The sequence below is a fragment of the Ursus americanus genome, chromosome 9, assembly GCF_024610735.1.
Source record: "Ursus americanus isolate L20-20 chromosome 9, mUrsAme1.1.p, whole genome shotgun sequence".
Taxonomy (NCBI): domain Eukaryota; kingdom Metazoa; phylum Chordata; class Mammalia; order Carnivora; family Ursidae; genus Ursus; species Ursus americanus.
The window spans coordinates 59863184-59885485 of NC_142135.1; the positions used below are offsets into that span (position 1 = coordinate 59863184).

The 22302-nt window shown below is 36.2% G+C and overlaps 1 protein-coding gene across 7 annotated transcripts in view; it reads left to right on the plus strand.

The window, feature by feature from the left end:
• Positions 1 to 22302, plus strand: part of NCOA2 (nuclear receptor coactivator 2) — a 280557-nt gene that overhangs the window by 88575 nt on the left and 169680 nt on the right. For 6 of the 7 annotated variants that reach the window (XM_045810212.2, XM_045810207.2, XM_045810209.2 and 3 more), the window contains exon 2: positions 9084 to 9140. The gene's annotated coding sequence lies outside the window, so the exon portion shown is untranslated. Of the gene's footprint in view, positions 1 to 5330; positions 5476 to 9083; positions 9141 to 22302 lie in introns of those variants that run through there. The other variant, XM_087864834.1, reaches the window with a different exon arrangement.

Below are 22302 nucleotides of genomic sequence, written 5' to 3' on the forward strand. Positions count from 1 at the left end.
GGAAATAGTAAAAATAATGCTGGTAAAATTGTATCACAGCAACTAATACCTGATACTTAACAAAAGGCAGCTTTCCTCGTTATTCTGTACATTTTGGATGTTAGTGAGCTCATTTCCAGATCTTTCAAGTTTTATTTATATTTTGTATTGTTAGATGTTTTCGCTACATGTTCTAGATTCACAGCTAAGTTACAAACCTCTCATACCCTTTAGTGCATGCAATGCCCTTCTGTGATGCGAAGGTTGACACATAGTTGATGATGATTTCCATAGCATTTAGTTAAGATATGATGGGAAGACCTGTGTCTTTAGGGTAGTGTTTGTTTTGGTTTTCGTAGAAACTCCTTTATAGTCAGAGGATAATGGAGAGAAGTACTATTGTTGTCAGTAGCAGTACTAATCTCTTTGAACCTCAGTTTCCGTCTTGAAAACTGGGTAGTTAAAGCAAGTTATTTTCGAGTTTCTTCCAGAGCTAAATTTTTATTCAAAATGGTATTAATGCCATAGGATCTCATTTTCTCCAATATTCTTCACTGTTTTTGTCAGAACCTAGACATGTAGTAAAATGAAAAATTGCATTTTAAATTTTTTAACAAAATGGGAGACTGTATAGGCCCACACAATAAAAGAAGTTTCTGATGAAATATCTTTTTTGGTAATATTTCTTCTGAGTGACAGCTGGATCCATGGGTTGACTCAGTGAGATCATACAGACAGTAAACATTTGACTAGGTACTAACTGTATTCCAGGGATGAGCTCTCCATTTTCCAACATAGTAAGTTGCATAGCTTTTTTCTTAGTAATCTGGTGCTCATTTTTGGAGTATCATATTCTTTCTGGAACTGTAAAATATTGCTACATTTAATTACCTTATATAAAATTATAATTTTACTTTTAAAAACTTAGCTGTGATATAAAATTACAGCCATGAACATATATTATACATATATGTAAATTGGTTTCAACTTTTGAAAAGTACCATTTATTTAGGGCTTACTAGCTACTTTTTCTCTGCTTTTATTTATTTTTTGACAAATTGGTGCTGTCTAGCAGGCAATCAGAGTAGTAAGAACTTAGTGCCTGGAGTCAGGTGGACATGGGCTTGACACCCAGCTCCATCACACATCCTGTGACTTTAGAGAAATTGTGTTACGGAACATCTTTTTAAGAAGACTCCTATCCTCCCTCATACTGTGTGTGTGGGGGGGTCAGTTAATGAATATTGCTTTTATTGTGTTGAAATGATGATTAACTTAGTATGGTCATATGCTGTTCAAAGGTGTGGCCTCCCTTTACGGAGGTGGGAACTGACAGTGACAGTCATTTGGGGAAAGAGGCCTGTCCTGAGAGAGAAAAGAGAAACTCAGAATGGGGGATAGAAAGTTTGTGCTGGTCCTTGTGAGGCTGGTTTTTGAAATTACTATTAGGTATTGAGGGTAAAGACTGTGTCCCTATCCTGTGTAGGCAGATTATTTAGTTGCAATGTTACTTTTGTTGAGTTGCTTACCTCTTGTTACCCCTGCTACTGAGGTATGTTTTACACAGGCTTGTCTGCCTTGTCCTCAGGGCTATTAGGGAAGGGTTGTAGGCTTATTTCGTATTGGTCAGAGTGGTCATTGTAGCATTAATTAGGGAGGAAAACCTCAGGAGAAGTAAGTTTCTGAGAAGAGTTCACAGTCCTATTTCCTCTCCGTAAGTGGATTTCTTTCCTCTACTGTTGATATGTGCAGGATCTGTATTTTATTAAGGAAGGTAGACATTTCCTCTCAGACTGGTTTATTGTGAAAAATAAACTGATAATATATGGAAATCCTCTACTATTCTGGTATACACAGCAGGCTTCAGTAGCTATTCTCATCTTAAGGAGAATGAAGGGAAACATTGCGGGCAAAGATTATCCTCATCATTGGGAGAAAAACAATGAAAATTCTACTCATTGTGTATTGGGGCCTTTTATTTCGGGAAGACGATTGGTTGTCAGGTTGGCATGCTCTAGTCTTGGTCGGGAGTCATCGCTGAGCCTTTTATCTTTGTTTAAGAAAGATTAATTTCTGCTCAGTAACTTATTTTTTCTATTCTCTTCTGTAAGTCCATTAAAGACTATATTATCATGTGAATTTGGGGGCTGAGCTCCCTAATTTAAGCCCCAGGACTTCTGCAGGAATGTTGTTTAAAAATCACTAATCCAGCAGCAGGTTGTCTCCTTAATCAAAGGGGGATCAACCTTACCCTTGCCCTCAAGAAGCTCACAGTCTAGAGGGGAAGATGATGGTAGCGTAAGGTAATGATGATAGTAATCATTTGCACATGCTGTGTCCAAATCCTTATGTCCTGTTCATTTGTCAATACTTTGTTTCTCCAGTCTGCTTTGTATCTTTGTCATTCCAGTGAAACTGTTCTTACGAAGGTCATCAGCACATTCTGCTGGCCAAATCAAGTAGAAACTGTGTAATTCTCAGTAGCATTGAGAACTATCTTATTGGAACTATCTCCTCTTGGACTCTGTAGTACTTGTCTTTGCTGGTCTTCCTTCTGCCTCTGTCTTTTCCCTAAGAAATTTTAATCATTTCTTTGGATTTAAATGCTATATTCCGGTTAGTGACTCCACAATTTTTTTTTTTTTTTTTTTTGCCCCTGCACCCCCGGTGACTCCAAATTTAATACCTTTAGTTCTCTTCCAAATGTGAGCCATGTACATTCATCTACATTTATGAAATTAATTATACTTACAAGTCTGTCTCTGGGCAAGTATACAATTCTTTAGAAGAGTTACTGTTTAATGATAGTAGCTTTGTTGTTTTTGTCTCTGACCATGGTGAGAGACAAAAATGAAAGGAATGATCATATGAGATTTATGAATTTGGTGGGTAGGTTATTTTTCACTATATCATATAGACCAATTATATATGTGCACCTGCCTGTATCTTAGGCATTATTAAACTGATGATACATCCTTTTCTATATATCTGTTTAGAACTTTTTTTTACATCTAGTTATAGAAGTTATTCAGTTATAAATCTAAGTCTCTACTTGTTTTAACATGATTAACCGTACTTAAAGCATTTTATTAAACTGAGTTAAAGTAACAAAAGAACATCTTATGATTGGACTTCAGTAACTTTAAGCACCAGTTCTAGAAAACTGAAGATTTCTCCAAGCCAAGCCTCAACTTTAAGAACCTTAAGTTATATGTATAATAGGCAGAATGAGTGGTTGGAAAGAATAATTACAAGGTTGATTAAAGTTTATACGTAAGTTATGAGCTAAGTGTGTTAAGGGGGTCTAGAGATGATACTTGCTGACCCTCTTAAAAAAGACTTTGGAAAATGAAAATTATTTGTTAAAGAGTTTCATTAGTTAAGAGTCATTGCAGTGGAGGTAGAGAGACTTTTAAACGGAGAAAACAAGCCATCTAAAGTATATATAGAAGTTAATCGGTTAACTTATAAATTATTCTTCAGTGGTCTAGATGTTATTTTTAGCATCATCAACTTAATAATTGGGAAGGAATTTTACCGTATATAGCCCACATTCTTTATACATTATATTATTAAGACCTTTGGAGCACATGAAATTTGGGATTTTAATATAATATTTAACAATTTTATAATATTTTACTAAAATATATGGAAGCTATACTTTAGGATACTTTTTTATATTCTATAAAATGTATGTAAATACATACAAATAAAAAATACAGTGTCCTGTTCCAGAATCTGAAATAGTTCTCATAGTTAAGTCTTTAGAATATGACTTTCCTCTTGATGTAATATAATTTGAAACATACCGAGTTAAAGGTATGTTTTGTGTTAAGTTCTTTGAGAGTTTTTGTGTTTTTAAGCAAAAAGAAAACGAATTCTCATACTACCACTGCATTAGCTCTGTGACCTTGGACATTTTCACTCACGTGTCGGTTAAGTTTCTGTATCTACAAAATGGAGGTGATAGTAGCAATACCTACCTCATAGCGTTGTTAGGAAGATTAAATGGGTAACATATATAAAGCTGTCTGCCAGAAGCATTTAATAAATTGTAGCTGTTGATGATGGTGGTGGTGGTTCTGGTAAACCAAAACAGCAAAATATGGCTCTTCTCTCATTCTGGGAGCATAAAGGGCTCTTTCAGCTGGTATTGCGGATGCCACTTCATTTTCTTCCTAGTTTACTTTGCTTCCTCTGGCTCTGTTCCTAACCTTCCGTTTAAATAATTAAATAAATAAGTATAATATTGAGCATATCTTCTCCTAACCCCCCGCTACCTTTTGAAAAATTGCCAATCTATAACTTTAATGCTGTCAGCAATCTTCTTCTGTGTGATGTGGGCTCAGTCCTGATTTTTTTGCCTCAAAGTCATCATGTACTATTCGTGCAGCAAAGTTGATGCTCTTCTTGTCAGATGTTTACACCATTTGCTACTAGAATTGCCTTTGTCCCTTACATCCCTTTACTGACACAGTAATCATAACTATCAGGAAGAAAGGGCAGGTACATAGAGGAATGTTTTTAAAAATCACAATTTTTTTAGCATTGAAAAAATTGAGGTATAATTTGCATACCATGAAATGCACCCATTTTAAGGGTATTATAGGATGACTTTTAGTAAATGTACACAGTTACGTGTGTCTTGTGTTTCTTATACATCTATCGTTAGCATCACCCACAATCTAGTTTTAGAACAAGTCTGTCAGCCCAAAAAGTTCTCTTGTGTCCATTTTCAGGCATTCCCCACTTCTGTTCTCCAACCCAGGACAGCGCTAACCTGTTTTTTCCGCTATAGTTTTACTTTTTCTAGGAATTTCAAATGAGTGGAATGATATAATATGTTGTTATCTTTGTGTCTGGCTTCTTTGATTTAGCACATGTTTTTAAGGTTCATATTGTTGCATCCATGAGTAATTCATTCCTTGTTGTTGAGTGGTATTCCATTGCATGATGTACTACATTCTAGAAAATCCATCCTCCAAAGATAAACAATTGAGTTGTTTGTACTTTTCAGCTGTTCTAAGCATAACTGCTAGGATCATCCTTGTATAACTGCTTGTATGGTCATCTGTCCCCAAGAGAAGTGAAAAGACACCTTGGTGCGAAATCGTTGGGTTATATGATGAAGAAACTTCCCAACTGTTTCCCAAAATGGTCCTACCACTGTGCTCTCCCACCGGCAAGGGATGTCATGTGAGGGTTCTAGTTTCTTCCCGTCCTTACCAACACTACACGTTTTATTGCATGTCTAGCATACTTTGTTTTGGTTTTAATTTCTGTTGTTCTGATGACTAATGATGTCTAGTATATTTTTGTGTACTTTCCCCATTGTATATCTTCCCTTTTTTTTTTTTTTTTTTTTTTTGAGAGGGAGATGGGGAGGGGCAGAGGAAGAGAGAAAGAGAGAGAGAATCTTAAGCAGTCTGTCAACCCTGAGATGATGACCTGAGCCTAAATCAAGAGTCCGATGCTTAACTGGACCGAGACACCCAGGTGCCGCCTCCCCCATTGTATATCTTCTATAATATATATATATTTAAAAATCTTTAACTGTCTTGCCCATATAAAAAAGTTGAATTATTTGTTTTATTATTGAGTTATAAAAGTCCTTTATATATTCTAGATGGACATCCTTATTATTTAGCTCTTTATGTATTTTAAATGCACATACTTTATCAGGTAATTATTTTGCTAATATTTTCTCCCCATCTTGGTTTGTGTTTTCATTTTTAAATTATGTCTTTTGAAGAGCAGAAGTTTTAATTTAAATGGAGTTCAGTTTATCAGGGTTTTTTTCTTTTTTAGTCTTTATTTTTATTTTATGCATTTGGTGTAATATTTAAAAAATTTTTTTCCTGATCCACAATAATTTGGTGTAATATTTAAAAAATTTTTTTCCTGATCCACAATAATTTTCTCCAAGTGTCTTCTTCTACAAATTTTGTAGTTTAGTTTTTACTTTCAGGTTTGTGGTCCTATCCATTTTGAGTTAATTTTTGTACATGGTATAGGGTAAAGGTCGAGGTTCTTTTTCCCTCTCCATGTGTATAACAGTTTTTGGCATCATTTTTTGAAAAGACTGTCTTTTTCTCATTAAATTACCTTGTGACCTTTGTTGAATATGAATTGGTATAAATGTGTGGGACTGTTTCTAGACTGTTCTATTGTTTATCCTTATGCTAATACCCCACTATTTTGATTGTAACTTTATAGTAAGATTTGAAATTAGGTAGGGTTGTTTTTTTTTTTTCAACTTTTGATGTAGTTTTAAGGTAGCCCTTGTTCAGAAATTTCCCAGCGGTCTCCATGTTTATGTGTCTCTGGAGGGTTACCGGCAGATAAAGCCATTAGGACATTCCAGAGAAGATTGGTTCTACTTAGGGTAGGACTGGCCTGAAGGTTCTATGTTTTCATCATTTAGTTGAGTTACCTGTCAGAGCTAGCAGCATTTAGCCGGATCATACTTGGTAGGATAATTGTAATGCCTACTGTGTACCAGGTGCTTTATGTAATCATCTCATTTAATACTTCCAGGGTGCTGCAAACAGGACATTATTATCCTCATTTTATGTTTGAGTCCATAATAACATTCCCAAGGTCGCATACCTGAGCTGCTGCTAACGATAGAATAATATTAACAGCAGCAGTATTTATATGATAAGGCCAGGTTTTGAAAACTGGTCTGTCTGATGATGCTTAACCCTACAAAGTTCTTTCCACTGTTCAGTGCTGCCTTCTTTTTCTTTTCTTTTCTTTTCTTTTCTTTTCTTTTCTTTTCTTTTCTTTTCTCTTTTCTTTTCTTTTTTCTTTTTCTTTTTTTTTTTTAAGATTTATTTACTTATTTTAGAGAGAGAATGCAGGAGGGAGAGTGAGCAGAGGGAGAGAGAGTCCCAAGAGAGTCTTAGGCAGACTCCACGCTGAGAGCTGAGCCATCTCCCCACCCTGAAATCATGACCTGAGCCCCAAACCAAGAATCGATGCTTAAGCGGCCTTAAGGTGCCCCTCCGTGCTGCCTTCTAATCGTGACCCATTGCTTTGTGGAGAGGCGGTTTATCTTTCTAGTTCATACCGTGGAAATGGCAGTAGAAGTAAGAAAGAAGAAGGTGACATGTATCCCTCTGCCATTGCTTGCAAGGTTCCTGCTTTCCTTGTGTCAGTCTGCTAGGACTAGGGTAGACTTCTTCCCCTCTCCCTCCCTTGAAACGCACTCCTGAAGGAACTTGGTGGAAATTGTCCAGACTGATGGAAGAGTAGAGGGATACTGCTTTGTTTCGGGGTTGTTACTGCCCGTCCTACTGGTTCAAATGGCTGAGATTTTCCATTAGTAACTTCTTTAAAAAAAAAAATTTTTTTTTTACGATTTTTAAAATTTTTTATTATTTATTTGACAGAGAGAGACAGCCAGCAAGAGAGGGAACACAGGCAGGGGGAGTGGGAGAGGAAGAAGCAGGCTCCCAGCCGAGGAGCCTGACGTGGGGCTCGATCCCAGGACTCCAGGATTACGCCCTGAGCCGAAGGCAGACGCTTAACGACTGAGGCACCCAGGCTCCCCCCATTAGTAACTTCTAAAACATTTTGTAATTCTTTGTTCGTAAGGACTTTATTAATACTTCTTATTTTAAACGTTACGCTAAGATATCATTTTGTACTGTGGAAATTATCCACACCTTTATGTCTCATATATCTCTCTTCAGCGTGGATGCATTGGCACTTTCTCCTCATGTCATCTTAGCATGTTAGTGAAAACTTACTGAATAATGTAGATGAAGCAGTAATAGTTTAATATCATCACTCCTACTAATAAGCACAACTTTTAGCTCTTGATTGTTGCATAGTGTGATGTCCTTGAGCGAAGTAGTTGTTGGTATAGAATTATAATGGGCTTAAGTAGGCCAGCATAATGAATACATTTACCCCAGTAGAGCCGGAAAGAATTGATGACTCCTATTACATAACAGTTTATTGCACACTCCTCACTGACTGCCACTTGAGGAGAATCCATTCGTTTTACTTACTGTGATAACTTCTTATTTGCATACAGATTTTCTTTTGTTTTTCATGAATCATATCTGACTAATACCCTAGCTGCATTTCATTACATTTGATGATCTCTAGACCGCACAGGTCCTGGTAAAACTCAAAATGGAATTTTTCCTATTTCCCTCCCCTTTAGAACTCTTCAGATTAAAGTAGTAAACATTAATACACAGAAAATAGCATAAGCACATATTTGTTGTTTGTATTCCTCACTGTACATCTGGGAAACAAACTTCTTCAGTGCAGTGGAAGTGATTCTTATGTAGATGAGAAAAAATGCTGCAGGGTCTTTGGGAGTTAAACTCTTTGTTCTCAAAGACATACACCCAGAAGAAATTTGTTGAGCAGCTGCCCTCATGATTGAAAGTGTTCATTTCTTTGTTATCTACATTTGCTCTTACAAATTGTTAAGATTGTCATTTATGTATGTAGTCATATATATATATATACACACATATATAATGTAAATAGCATCATTTTTGCATCATTTTACTCAAGATTTTTTTTTAGATAAATTATTCAGTCACTTTGGAACTTCTTTAAATAATTATGACTTAGATTTTTATTTCAACAATTTCAAGCCTTTTGATTCCTTACAGGTAAACTATAAATCACAGCAAATTAAGATTGCGATGTGAATTTTATTTGTTTACTCAGCAAATATTTACCATGCACTGTGTTACTGTGTGCTGGGCGCTGGGCTGGTCCTAGGGGGGCAGTCTGGACAGAGGGATCTCGGGTCTCTGCTTCTTCTCAGCCTTCAGTGCTCCTGATGAGACCTAAGCAGCTACAAGGAAGTGTAGTAAGAATTACGGCAGGAACTCAAAATTTGTAGACTAGATACCTCATAATTCACAATGAAATGTGGCCTTACATATTTTACATTTTTTTAACCAAATAGAAGTAATGCAGCAAGTCTACTTCTTGATTTATCATGCAATTTAATGGTGAGATGTTATTAATGAGTTCCTTGTATATGGGTTGTAAAAATCACATCCACTATAATGAGTCCGAGAGGATTCTGCATCTTTTTATTCATGTTTGCTTGTTTGTTTGTATTGCAGATTTCTCTCGGATTTGGCTGCAAATTTATAGATCTTCTGCACTGTGTACATGCACAGGTGAGTCAAAATTAAGCCTTTCTGTTGGAATATTTTGATTTTTAAGTAAACTCAAATATTTAAAAATTATTTATAGTTTAGCAAAATAATGTGTAAACAAAGTGAATATAAATAAGAAACAATGTATATTTGTCAGCATTTCTGTTTTATTATAAAGATTCTGTAGGAATGTGTTAGAAATGAATTTGAGGGTGTGGGGCGCCTGGGTGGCGCAGTCGTTAAGCGTCTGCCTTAGGCTCAGGGCGTGATCCCGGCGTTATGGGATCGAGCCCCACATTGGGCTCCTCTGCTGGGAGCCTGCTTCTTCCTCTCCCACTCCCCGTGCTTGTGTTCCCTATCTGGCTGGCTGTCTCTCTGTCAAATAAATAAATTAAAAAAAAAAAAATGAAAAAAGAAATGAATTTGAAGGTGAAGTGATCTTATCTATTTATCAGTGTTTACTGTGTATATTTGGGAAGAGTTTACACATACCCATTGGATGAGGTGATTTATAATGTCACAGCCTGGCAAAAAGTTTACATTTCTTTTTGTGTATAAATAAAAGAATAGCTGCTATCGATTTTGGCAGCAAATGGAGGTAAATGTTTTAAATTTAATGAGCAGGCTTTTCTTGTCCAGCCAGTCTGAAATAGCTTCTCAGTCACTTCTTAACACACAACCCTGATAGATTTTTATCATGATGTTTATGATCACATGATATAGTCTTATTTCTTTATAGTCTTCCCAACGAAAGTATAAGCTCCGTGAACATGAAGACTATTTTTGTGCTGGTAAAAAAACGGTATCCCTGACTTTTAGGATAGCACCTGCTATATAGGAAAGACTGAATAAGTGTTTGTTTAAAGTAATTATGGGGTAGTAAATATTAAGAATTTATTTATATTCATAGTCATTGAACTCGGCATCTATAAATACAAACTAGAAGTCATTTTTATACTTACTTCTAAATATGAAATTAATTTGTATCAGGTACTTAAGGTATATGGCTCTTAAATGTTCTGAGAAATTACCTGTGTTGCATATTTTATGTACTAAAGTGTGCTTAATCAGGATAGAATTCAGAGGAATGCTTCCAATTCTGTATTTATTTTGTCAGTACCCTAGAACGTTCTTATGATCAAGTTAACGGACAGACCTAAAGCAGATATGAGAGCTTCTTACCTCCCTACTGGATTATGCAACCGTATTGGATATGTTTTGTGATATCTTTATAGAGTGAGAGAATTGAAAATCTCTAAAAACCAAATAAAAATTTCCCGCTACCTGCCATTGGATACAAAATTTAACTTCCTTACTTAGTTTTTGGTTTTTAGATTGGGGTTATGTTTTTGTCATTTTCCCACCGTCTATGTTGATGTTTGAATTCATTATTCTAGAGCTATGGGAGGGATGCCTGACTGGCTTAGTTTGGTAGAGCATGCTACTCTTGATCTCTTGATCTCGGTCGTGAGTTCAAGCCCCACACGGGGCATTGAGCTCACTTAAAAAAATAATAATAAAGATAGCTATAGGAATAAGCAGCCCAATTTCTTTGTGTCCTTGGCAGTTTTCTTTAGATGTTCCAAGTTATAGATTGCTGTTATTGGTTTCTTGGTTTGTGTGTTTGTTTCTTTTTGGTATGTTTTGTTTTTTTGATCTGCTTTCTGACCTTTAGGATGTTTTTTTTAAGTAAAATTTTATAAATTATTTCTTATTCACATTTAATTTTATAAGTGCTTGATAATACTAATAACAGCAGATATTACTTATTGCTTCTTACTGTGTGTCAGGCATTATGTAAGTGCTTTTGAGTTATCTTTAGAATAACAGATAAGGAAATTGAAGCTTAGCGAGGTTAAGTGACTTTTCCAAGGTCATATCAAGTGAGTGGCAGTTTGCCACTCCAGAGACCTTGATCTTAACCACTCAGCTCTATTTTATGTCTAAATAGCCCTGAATATAAGCATATTTGTGGCAGTAAGTGTAATGTGGGAAAATCATGTTGATAGTGAAGACTTCAAAATTAATTTAAAAGTCAAACATTATTTTGCTTCTATTTCATTAGCAGGTCCTAACTTTTAACCTTCATTTCAAACTGTGAAACACGACAACTCATTTGAAATTTAATGACTACCTAAACAATTCCACTAAAGTTGGAACTAAAGTTCTACTCGGGCACTTTCATTTCGTGCTCACTTTTGGGGAAGGGGAAGAGGCGCATGGGGGAATGCCACTTGGATTCCTTTTCCATTATAAATGTGGTACACTGTGAATCAGCATTCTTTATCCCTTGGAATACTAGAAATATTAGTTTACAGGTGGCATTTATAGCTTGGTAGATGAATCCTTTTTCTTAGAACAGGTTGTATGAAACGTAGTGACTATAGAATTACTTAGAACCCTTATCTTGAAAGGTATAATAATTTATATCTACGGCAACATATTTTTAATTGTTTAAGAAATGGAGTGGCATGGCTTTGAGGTGGAGCAGAGTTGGTTCAAATAGAACTTCAGCTTTCTTTAGTTTCTTTTCAGGGTTGAGAAGGACATATTATATAAAAATATTTTGAGTCTTACATGTATAATATTGTGGATAAAATGTTCTTGAAGACTGTGTTGTTGAATACATCTTAAAATTTTGCTTTGAGAACTACAGTAATTATATTTCCTCACGCTTTCCAAAAGGCTTGTGTCTATGAGTACAAATACAAATATCAGATTTGAGTATATGGAAAGGTATTTCTGTAGTTTGAATTAAAAAGACACAATTTATTTAACAGACCAAATTGTGCTTTTTAATCTATAGCTACATCAGTATTTCCATTCCAGTCTCACATTTTAAGCATTTTTAAAGTTAGCCAGTAAAATATTCTTAGAATTGATAGTCAAAACAGGAGCAAACATTAGATAAATCTGTTTGACAATATAGCCTTGAAATGTAATTTTCCCTTCACTATGGAAAACTGAACTCGGTGTAGAATCATAAGTACTTTGTATTTATTTCTATTTCTAAGTCTGTTGTCTGTATGCCAGAAGATTTGGGGTGAGAGAACAGGGTGGGGCATGGGTGGGTGAAGAATTGTTTGCACACAGTAGTTAGAGCCAAACTCTTTGATGCTAATATATGGAGAGAGAGAGAAGTTGTCCAAAGTACAATAAAGTGTAATATACTTCTTGTAATACTAATATACTATGTTGTTGTGTACTAAATACTAAAAATTGTATTAAGCCTATCAAGACATAAAAGAAATTATGTCCATGTTGGCTATGACATATATTTGTTGGGTTTTGAATGCCCTCTTCATTCATAGATGTGAGATGTGTGATTGGCTGCCTGATTTCACTAAGAGATGTGTAAATTCCTTTGAAGACAGGGCAGCTTGATTTGAGTTACAGATCTGAGGCTTTGGGTACTATCTACTGAAAATCGATATTAATATAAACAAACATTGAGAACATTTAAATATATATATCTTGCTTCAGGCAAAATCTGCGGACATTTAATTGTATTGCTACTTTGTGGTGTTTCCTTGAAATGTCAGCATGGTAGGCACTGTGATCTGGAAAATAGCAAATATTTTGACAGTTGGCAAAATGCCCTCAGTCATTTAACTATGGGAGGTGGAATCCGAACCCTAGCCTCCCTGGGTAGGCTGCTGTGCTCTTAGTGAGCAGAGCGGACTGCTGAACTCAGGCTTACTGGGAGGTCGAAATTGCCTTGCAGTGAGTGTTATTGACAGAAGGCCATCAGTTGGAAACTGTTTGGATGACAGGCCAGTTTTTAAAGCATTTTTACTATTCCACTTTCCTCCTTTTTTTACGTACGCGCTAGTGTAAACAGATTGGCCTAGTTTTCCCCATAAAACCAAATCCATTCAGCACTCTGAACTCTCCTTTCTCACTCCCCTCCTTCGTTTTACCTTTGGGCCATGACCTGTTCCTTCTGATTCTCCTTCCTTTTGGAAATATTTCTTAATCATTTATATTGTGCTAGACCATGCTAAGTGCTGTGGGAACTAGCACTTTTCATACCCCAAATTATTAAACTGGAAAAGGAATATCACTATAATCTTAAATCCATATTTCCTTGCTCAGTGTTTTCACATTGAATTTTGGCTTTTTGAATTTTCTTTAAAGAAAAAAAATGAGCATTGATTTCTGAATTATGTGTCTTTTATTACTGAAAGTCTTAATCTGCCCATGGTAGTAGAGGTTAAGGCACCAGCAATGACAACAAAAAGCTACCTATCTATCTTAAGTAAACGTTTTGTTTGTATGGAGTTCACAAGGCTTTCAAAGTGAGCTCCGGGGGAGGTACGTACCGCCCCCCTCCCCCGGGGTTGGTGTGTTGTGCTTAGTCAGGTTGAGGTAATCACAGAATCTAGGCAATCTGTTCAGAACCATATCCTTGCTATTTCTGTAGGTATAGACAAGCAGAGTGATGTTGCTAAGCGTAGTGCATTGCTTGAAAAACATACCAGAAATAGGGGGAGGACCTGATTTTTCTGGTTCACTTAAATTTTGGAATAGCAAAATTTAGAATTGCAGACAGCAATTTATAAAAACATGTTTTTAAATAAAATTCATAAGGCTGTTTCTTAGATTGTAAGAAAGTTGAGTTTCAGTTTAGAGCCATTTTATTGTGAGAATACTTTTTGTTTTAAAGATGTATTTATTTATTTAGATTTGAGAGAGAGAGAGAAAGAGAGAGAGAGGGCACGCGTGCCCAGAGCCCAAGGCGGCACTCCATACCGGGACTCCGGGTTCATGACCTGAGCTGGAGGCAGACGCTTAACTGAGCCACCCAGGTGTCCCAGGAATCCTTTTTTAAATTGGAAGTTCCTAAGAGTGACTTCTGTTGGTGTAGCTGGTGTTTTTTTGGAAATCATTAAAATTAAAAGTATCACCAGTCTATCCTTGTATAAATCTTTCAAGTTAGCATGTCTTAGGGGAGGTAGCGCCAGAATGGGAATCTTCTGAAAAAGTTAGAGTGGACTCTGATTTCTCAGCTATGGTTTTCTGTACTGTACAATGGGTAGACGTGTGCGTGGAAATGGGGAGAAGTGGTTTATAGATTGTTAGCAAAGTGTGTTTTTCTGCTTTGTTGTTGTTGTTATTGGCCTTTAGATTTCAGTTCAAACCTGTCTACTCTTACTTATCTGGATAGTAGAGTTGTTAGCTTTAAGGAGAAGATCCCCAGTAAGCAAAATTTCACATAGGTGCTACCATAGTAACTTCAGGAATACATGGCATTTGATTTTAAGATAGTTAGTATAGTCTTTTTAGCTATGCTATTCACTCTCGCTTTGGAAGGAAAGTGACAGATACACATGTTGTGTTCTAGGTAGGTGTTGAATTTGAGTCCGTTGACCTTGCCAGAATCTGAGGAAGATAAAATAGCAAAGAGATCAGGCTGCTTCCATTGAACACCTCATAGTTTACTTTTGAAGCTCAAATCATTTAATGTTATTCTCCACTGTTTACAATATCTAGATGTAAAGGATAAATTAAACATTTGTTTATGAAATTTTCCAGAGTAGGTTTTCTTTTTTTTTTTTTTTTCCCTGTGATTCTTTGGCCTTAGGATATAGATGTTTCCATTGAGACCTCTATGGCTAGCTTAAGACTCAGATAAACTGAGGAAATCCAGAGAAGTTAACGGCAAATTTTGCAGATTGTGATTTTTCACCTACTTCCATGCATTAAGCTGTCTAAGCATTGTTTGCTACCTCATGAATGATTCATGGGTGTCTACGGTCAATGGAAATCTATTTTTTGTCCTAGTTACACCCTGCCTTCCCATCCAAAAAGAGTGAAGGGAGAATAAGATGTATTTCGCACTTAATAATGGCTTAATGGGAATTTAGCCATATACGATAAATGTATGTAGTTCACTTTTGAAGGATTTCTTAAATATATGTCTGCACGCAAGGTTGATTTTTGTGGTATCCTAGCCTATGGGATTGTTTGCCTTCACTGCCTTTTTTCTTTCTTTCTGAAGTATTTAAAAGATACTGAATTGGTTTTGAATTGATTAATTTGAAGACTTTGCTTTCTTTAACAGTTTTGACTTTTTGGTGCTAGTTACATAAATTTTATAAGCAAAATCATATACTTGACATTTGGTGGCCTTGACCTAAAGGCCTGGAAATTTGCTACCTCTCAATATCACAGAGTTGGAGCTTAGTTTTTGTTGTACTTCTTGAGAAGTGAAAAGGACTGAAAAGGCAGAAGTGTCATAAGCCAGAGTGAACATCAGTGGAAAGATGAATGGGGAAGTTTAAACCTACCAGTGCCTTATATGAGTACCAAGACTTGTGAGTCTTGACTTCAAACTACAAAATAATATCTTCAGAAGAAACAACTGTGTCATAATCATTGAATTGGTGACTTAAATTAGCATAGTGACAGTAGGGGCAAAAGGGAAACAGTTGATCTCCCAGTTTCTTTCAGTTCTTTGTCAAAGAGTGATTTGATCTAGGGGCGCTTGGCGACTGCCTTAGGCTCAGGTCATGATCCCAGGATCCTGGGATCGAGCCGGTGTTGGGCCCCCTGCTCAGCGGGGAGCCTGCTTCTCCCTCTACCTGTTTCTCCCTCTGTTTGTGCTGTCTCTCTCTCTGGCAAAAAAAAAAAAAAAAAAAAAAAAATGATTTGATCTAGATTTCTAATTCTTCCTTTTATATGGCAGTTTTATTACAGTCCAGAAAACAAACTTTTGTTTCATAGGTTATAAGACAGAGTGTGAAAATAGAGGATAGTTCTGAACGAACGTGTTTTGAAACTGTATTGTTGTTACTTGTGCTATTATATTTGAATAGAACAGAAATGTAAAATTCCTTTGACTTAAATTAAACATCTGTTAGACAAATTAGGCTTGTTTCATGAGCATTATTTATATACAATAATAGATTTTTTTATTAACCTAGTGGAATCTAGAGTTTTCTTTGCAACTAGATGCTTTGGAACACTTAAGATTTTCTCTAATGTAGACATTAGATGTTTAATGTTGCTACCACTTCAAAATACACACAAATTTTCATAAAATCTTTATTGTCTTACATGTACGTTATTGCTTCTTTGAACTTGCTCACTGACATATTTATATGATATGTCAGGGTCAGGTTCAAACTTTCTCTTTAAAGTATCTTTTGAAAATATAAAATAACCTTTTGTAAAAGACTGCTGTTATTTTTTGAATGTATTTTTATTTTAACATATCCTAAATGTCAGTGCACATTGCTTTAAACCATAATGTGCACTCACCCTGTTTATCTATTTCCCATCTTATGATTTTTTTCTTCCTTATTTTTAAGAGGAAAAAATAAAAACCAACGAAAAAATCAAAAACCTTTCTCCTTTCACACCACAGTGGCTTATCACCAAAGCTGTTCAACCTCAGAGCCTAATAAAACCTGTCTGCTGTGCTGGCCGCAGTTCCACAGACATGCCGCCATCCAGTCCTCGAGTCCCTGAGTCCCTGTCCCTTGAGTCTAGGCCTGCCACACCAGGAGCTGTACACTTACTTCTTCTTGACCCTTTGTTATTATTTTAGAGATAGAAAATAAGAGGCATTTATTTATCACTTGTTTATTCCAGTACATTTGGTATCTTTGGCTTATTGTGGTACTTCTCCTTCAGTGTTTCATTTAATTAAGTCATTATTTTTTATTGAGGCCTCTGTTGATTAAGGGTCCTATTTCCTACTAAATTACAAGGGCTGGTTATGAAAATAATATACCTGATCATTTGTTTATATAACACATTGAGGTTTCATGAGGTAGTTAAAGTTTTCACAGTGATTTGAAGCAGAGATAAATATAGGTTACCTTGAGGGATAGAGAGAGAAAAGGAAAAACAAACATTTACTATTCCTTTTGGCAAGACATGGTTCTTGGCCTTTACATGTGTTGTATCCATTTAAACCCTGGATAAATTCTTTGCATCAGAATGTGAAGTATGTTCTGAGTGTGTCTAAATTCTCTGATCGAAAGGAAACCACTTTTTGTTTTCAAAGTATTCACATTTTATTTCTTAGGCCATAATGTATATAGTGAAACAATTGTGTCTTTCAACTCATCTGCTTTTAATTGAATCTTGTAACAGTTGCAAAGACGTTTTGTGCCTCTTTCTAGACTAGTTAAGTAGGAAAAATGATTCTGATCTCAAAAAAGGGAAGTTTTGATTAACTGATCCCATCAGATACTGCAAAATGAGCTTTGTCAGAAGAAAATGCTCAAAAGATGTAAATCAAAGATGTGAAGAAAATTGAGTTAGAAATATCCTACTTTATTTTTTCTCATTATATAGAGCAACATGTCAGTTAATGTTTTTTTTTTGTTTTATTCACAGAATATTTTTAACATTACAGCTGCCTATATATGTACATATAACTTCTGTGTCAGTGTTACTAAATATATAAATTTGTCTTATTTAAAATAATATCACTATAGGGGTGCCTGGCTGGCTCAGTTGGCAGAGCACATGATTCTTGGTCTCAGGGTTGTGAGTTTGAGCCCCTCATTGGATGTGGAGATCATTGAAAAAGAAAATCTTTAAAATAAATAAATTAATTAAATAATATCACTATATTACCAAAAATTAACAATCACGATACAACCCCAAACAGGTAGAAATGAGGATATGAACTTAAATTAAGAGGTATATATTTAAGTCATCTGTTTAATTAAGTGTAGTTTGCTTATATTTGATTACATTTCTTAGTTATAGAACAGTCATCAGCGGGGTTTCAATGTAGAGACATGGATCTGGAAACAGGTGTTATCAATGTAGGTCCTGTTTCAACCATAGTACGAGTGGAGTAGAAAGTCCTTGGAACTGAAAGATCTTTATAATTGCTAACATGGGTATTGTGCTTATCATGTGCCAGGTAGTGTTCTAAGCTCTTCTCATAATAATCCACATAGTTCTCAAAAGAAATTTATTGAGTAGCTGCTGTTATGTTATCATTTTAGATATGGGGAAACAAAGGCATTGAGGGGTTCAGTTGACTTGCCCAGTGATCCTCACCTGCTTTTATTAGCTAATTAGAGGCGAAATTGGGATTCAAACCTAAGCTGTCATTGAGAATGTTGTTGTTGTTGTTGTTGTTGTTTAATACCAGCAACTGAGTTTATTTGGGAATAGTAGAGGAATTGCAGCTTGGGAAATGCTTGTTGTAACAGTCTACATGTGAGTCTTTTGAGGGTTTTAGGTGGGGTGTACTTATATGCAAATGGGGGAAAGTCCAGCCAGAATGCAAAGAGGGGGAAGTCCGGCCAGAGGCCAAGCAGTAAGTTTGTTGGGTTGAAGATTGGGAGAGATTCTTGGGAGGACATTCATTGGTTAGGAGGTAAGTCTCAGTCTTCTCTAAATCACACATTTAATGGAAATCAGTCCTTGATTCTTAAATTTCCATTCTTCTGAGGGCACATGCACAAGATTTTTCCATTTCGTGTCCTCAAGTTCCATTTTAAAGATTTTATTTATGGGATACCTGGGTGGCTTAGTCAGTTAAACATCTGCCTTCGGCTCAGGTCATGATCCCAGGGTCATGGGATCCAGTCCCACATCAGTCTCCTTGCTCAGCAGGGAGCCTGCTTCTCCCTCTCTCTGCTTGTGTGCACTCTCTCTCTCTCTCTCTCTCTGCAAATAAATAAATAAATAAAATCTTTTTTTAAAAAAAGATTTATTCATTTGAGAGAGTACAAGCACAAGTGGGGGGAGGGGAGTGGGGGAGGAGAGAGGGAGAGAGAATCCCAAGCAGGACTGCACTGAGCACGGGCCTGATGTGTGGGGCTTGATCTCACTACCCTGAGATCATGACCTGAGCTGAAACCAAGAGTCAGACACTTAACCAAGCGAGCCACCCAGGTGCCCCCTCAAGTTCCATTTTAGATCAGAATTCTTCCACATTTCCCCTTGTTGATCAAGATCTTTCACAGAAACCATTGCTGATCAACCATGCTGTTTAGGCATTGTTTTCCTTCCCACCCACCCCCCTTCTCTCTCTCTCTCTTTAATCAAAGACCTTATTAGATGGAGTACATGTCCCTTGGAGCTGAGGAGGACCATCCTCGGGTGTCTTGTCCCGCAGAGGAGAGAAATGGCAAGTAGATTTTACTGGACTCGTTTGAACAACAGAAAGAATAGGGAATGGAGACTCTTAGTCATGCTCCTCTAGGATGGTTAACTCAGTGTCTGTGGTGGTCGAGCTTTAGGATAAACACTAACACAGTATTCTTCATACAGTGCACATTGGTAGTGTTTTGCCTATGAAAGTTTGTTCTCTTAAAAAGTAAAGGACAACAGCAAAAAAGATTAGTAATTTCAAAATAAAGTTTCAAACTGACTAGGTATGGGTAAGGAGGTGACCAAGGCTTAGCATTTTGTTTGCTGTCTGCTCCCTCCCAGTAGGGCCTGTGGGCTCATATCATTGTGGCAACTAGTGATGCTGAAAGTCCATAAAGTTGCTAAATTGTGTATCAGAAATGATTATTTGACATTAATTAATAGAGGAAAATGCAGGTCACAGAAATGATACTAAGCTGTTCTTGGCTTCAAATACACAGATAATTCATGCAGTGAGATTCGTGTTTACACACAAATCTATTTAATATGGGTTCTTTTGTTTGAAGGATGGAAAAAGGGGCCAACCCAGGTTTTTTTTTTTTTTCATGTTCTTTTCTTGAAAAATAACTTCCAAACTTTCCCTCAGTTAAAAAATATTAAAAAAGGAATTCCTGAGGTTCCCATAATAAGCTTATTTAGGACTGTTTCACACAAAGCGAAGAACATTTTCAATTCAAAAGCAAATTTCCAATTTTTATTTAGAAAAAATTATATTTCTTAGAGTGACTAGAGAATCCTTTCAATTACTTTTTAAAAGCTTAATTTATATTGAAGTACAGTTTCTATTTCATGTTTACTCTTAATTTTCAGATGACCATGATGTGACCTAAGTGACATAGCATTTGCATTTTACAAAATGTAAAAAAAAAAAAAAAAAAAATTAGGCCACCCATTTTCTCAGATTTCCTCTAGGTTTTTTTGTTTGTTTTGTTTTTTTTCCATAGGGGAAATTATACCTGCTCTATAAGATTAGTGTGTAGTGTTTTTAGTTGCTTATGAGTTTTTGTGATATAATCACATTTACCATGAATACAAAAAGGTTTTAATTACCACCTCAAATGTACTTTATTCACAGCTGCCATTTTCCTTTTTCTCTTTTCTTGTAAAGCTGTTTTGAAGCATATACATGATGAAGTTATAATTTAATAAATACTGTCAAGTATGCTTTTAGTGTTTTGATAATTCGTGCTGTTTCTTAAATCAGTGGTTAAATTTAGCTCTAAAAATTTTACTTTTGAGTCTTTATACTGTAATTCATGGTTAAGTCTCTAAGTCTTTTAAAAACTTCCATATACTCTAATAACAACTTGACCACATCCTTTCAAAATAAAATGTGGAAATAGTATTTTTATATCAGAATATAAGCACATTTTAAACAAGAAGCTTTTCTTGCATACCTACATTCTGCTAGTACTTAATATATATTTAATTTCATTCTATTCTTAATATCAGCTTGGGAGAGAGAAATTATCCCCATTTTATAGATGAAAATACTGAGATTCAGAGAGATTAGTCAAGGTCAGATAGTGAGGTATAATTAGCTCTAGAATTTGAACCTGGGACTATATATTTCCCAAATCTAATCTCTCTCTAGAATAATTTAGGCTTCCTCTAGTGGTACAAATGGAACTTCCTGATTAGTTGTAAGCCCTGGCTTTTTTTCATTCCCCCGACAACTGACAGAATCTTCCAATTTAGTCTATATTCATTCCTGAAACAGTTTTGTACACACACGTTGGAATATTTTAAGTGTATAGAAACATTTTATTTGAACTTTGTTCTGTATACATCTTACATTGTAGTAAGACAAATGGCAAACGTTAAGTTACATAAATGGGGTTACAAAGCAGTGTATTATTGATTGATGTAAAATAAGGTACTACAGCAGGTACACAGTGTGGGAAGGGTGGTGGACACTGGGTCCATTGCTCTCTAGCTCTTGACCCTCTTGACCATATGGTTATCTTGCTATTCAGTCTACAGCTCTACTATGTCCTCTAATAAACATTTTTTTTAACGATTTTATTTATTTGAGAGAGAGAGAATAGGAGCAGTGGGGAGGGGCAGAGGAAAAGGGAGAAACAGGCTCCCCACTGAGTAGGGAGGCCGATGCCAGACTCAATCCCAGGACCCTGAACCGAAGGCAGATGCTTAACCGACTGACCCACCCATGGGTACAACTGTCAATGTCTTCTAGATCATTACAGCCAGAGTAGCTAGAAATGACACACAGAAATAAGGGTTATTTTTTGTTGATGGGATTCCAGTGCTACAGAATGCTCAATTCTTGAACATTCTGATTAGTAGTGGTTTTACCCATTTCACAGGTAAGAAAACCTGAAATTTTAAAGCTGAATGCTTTTTCAGACCTGATACTGTAACTATGGAACATATTGAAAACACCCGCCGTATTCAAACCATTTAGCCCTGGGCTTTGACCACATAATGTTGCCTGGTGTTAAGACAAGGCACTGTGAGCAGAAGGCTCCATTTCTCTTTCTTGGAGGTCTCTGATTCTGTTCCCATCCCACAAAACCCCTCAGGATGATGAGTTTCCAATAGAGGCTTTTCTGAGAATTCTGTCTGGCCACTTGCAGCTAACTTACCTTTCCCCCTGTTGTACTAGAGACCACAAACATAATGCTTTCTATGTTACCAGCTGCGTATGCTCCCTGATGGAAGAGGGATTTAAGTTCCTACGGCTATAGAAATGTCTTTCATATCTGGAATTTCTAACAGTATATTCACTCCTAAATTTTAATGAGTGGCTGATGATGCTTAGTTAGCGTCTTCTCTAGATGCTTTCAGAGCCAGGATGGCTGGTACATGTGCCACTCCTCCTACCCCTCTTCCCCCCGCAGGTACCTACAAGTGATATGGTATTCTTCACACCCATCCAACACTGGCTTCTCATTTTTGGTATTACATATGGAGTGGGAAGCTGCCAACAGTGTTATGCAAAACCATTCTTCAGGAGTCTGGTAGGCTAGTGTAGATACTAGCATTCAAACCCAATTCTGATTTTTCTTTGTCATACTGTTCTTTCTACTATATT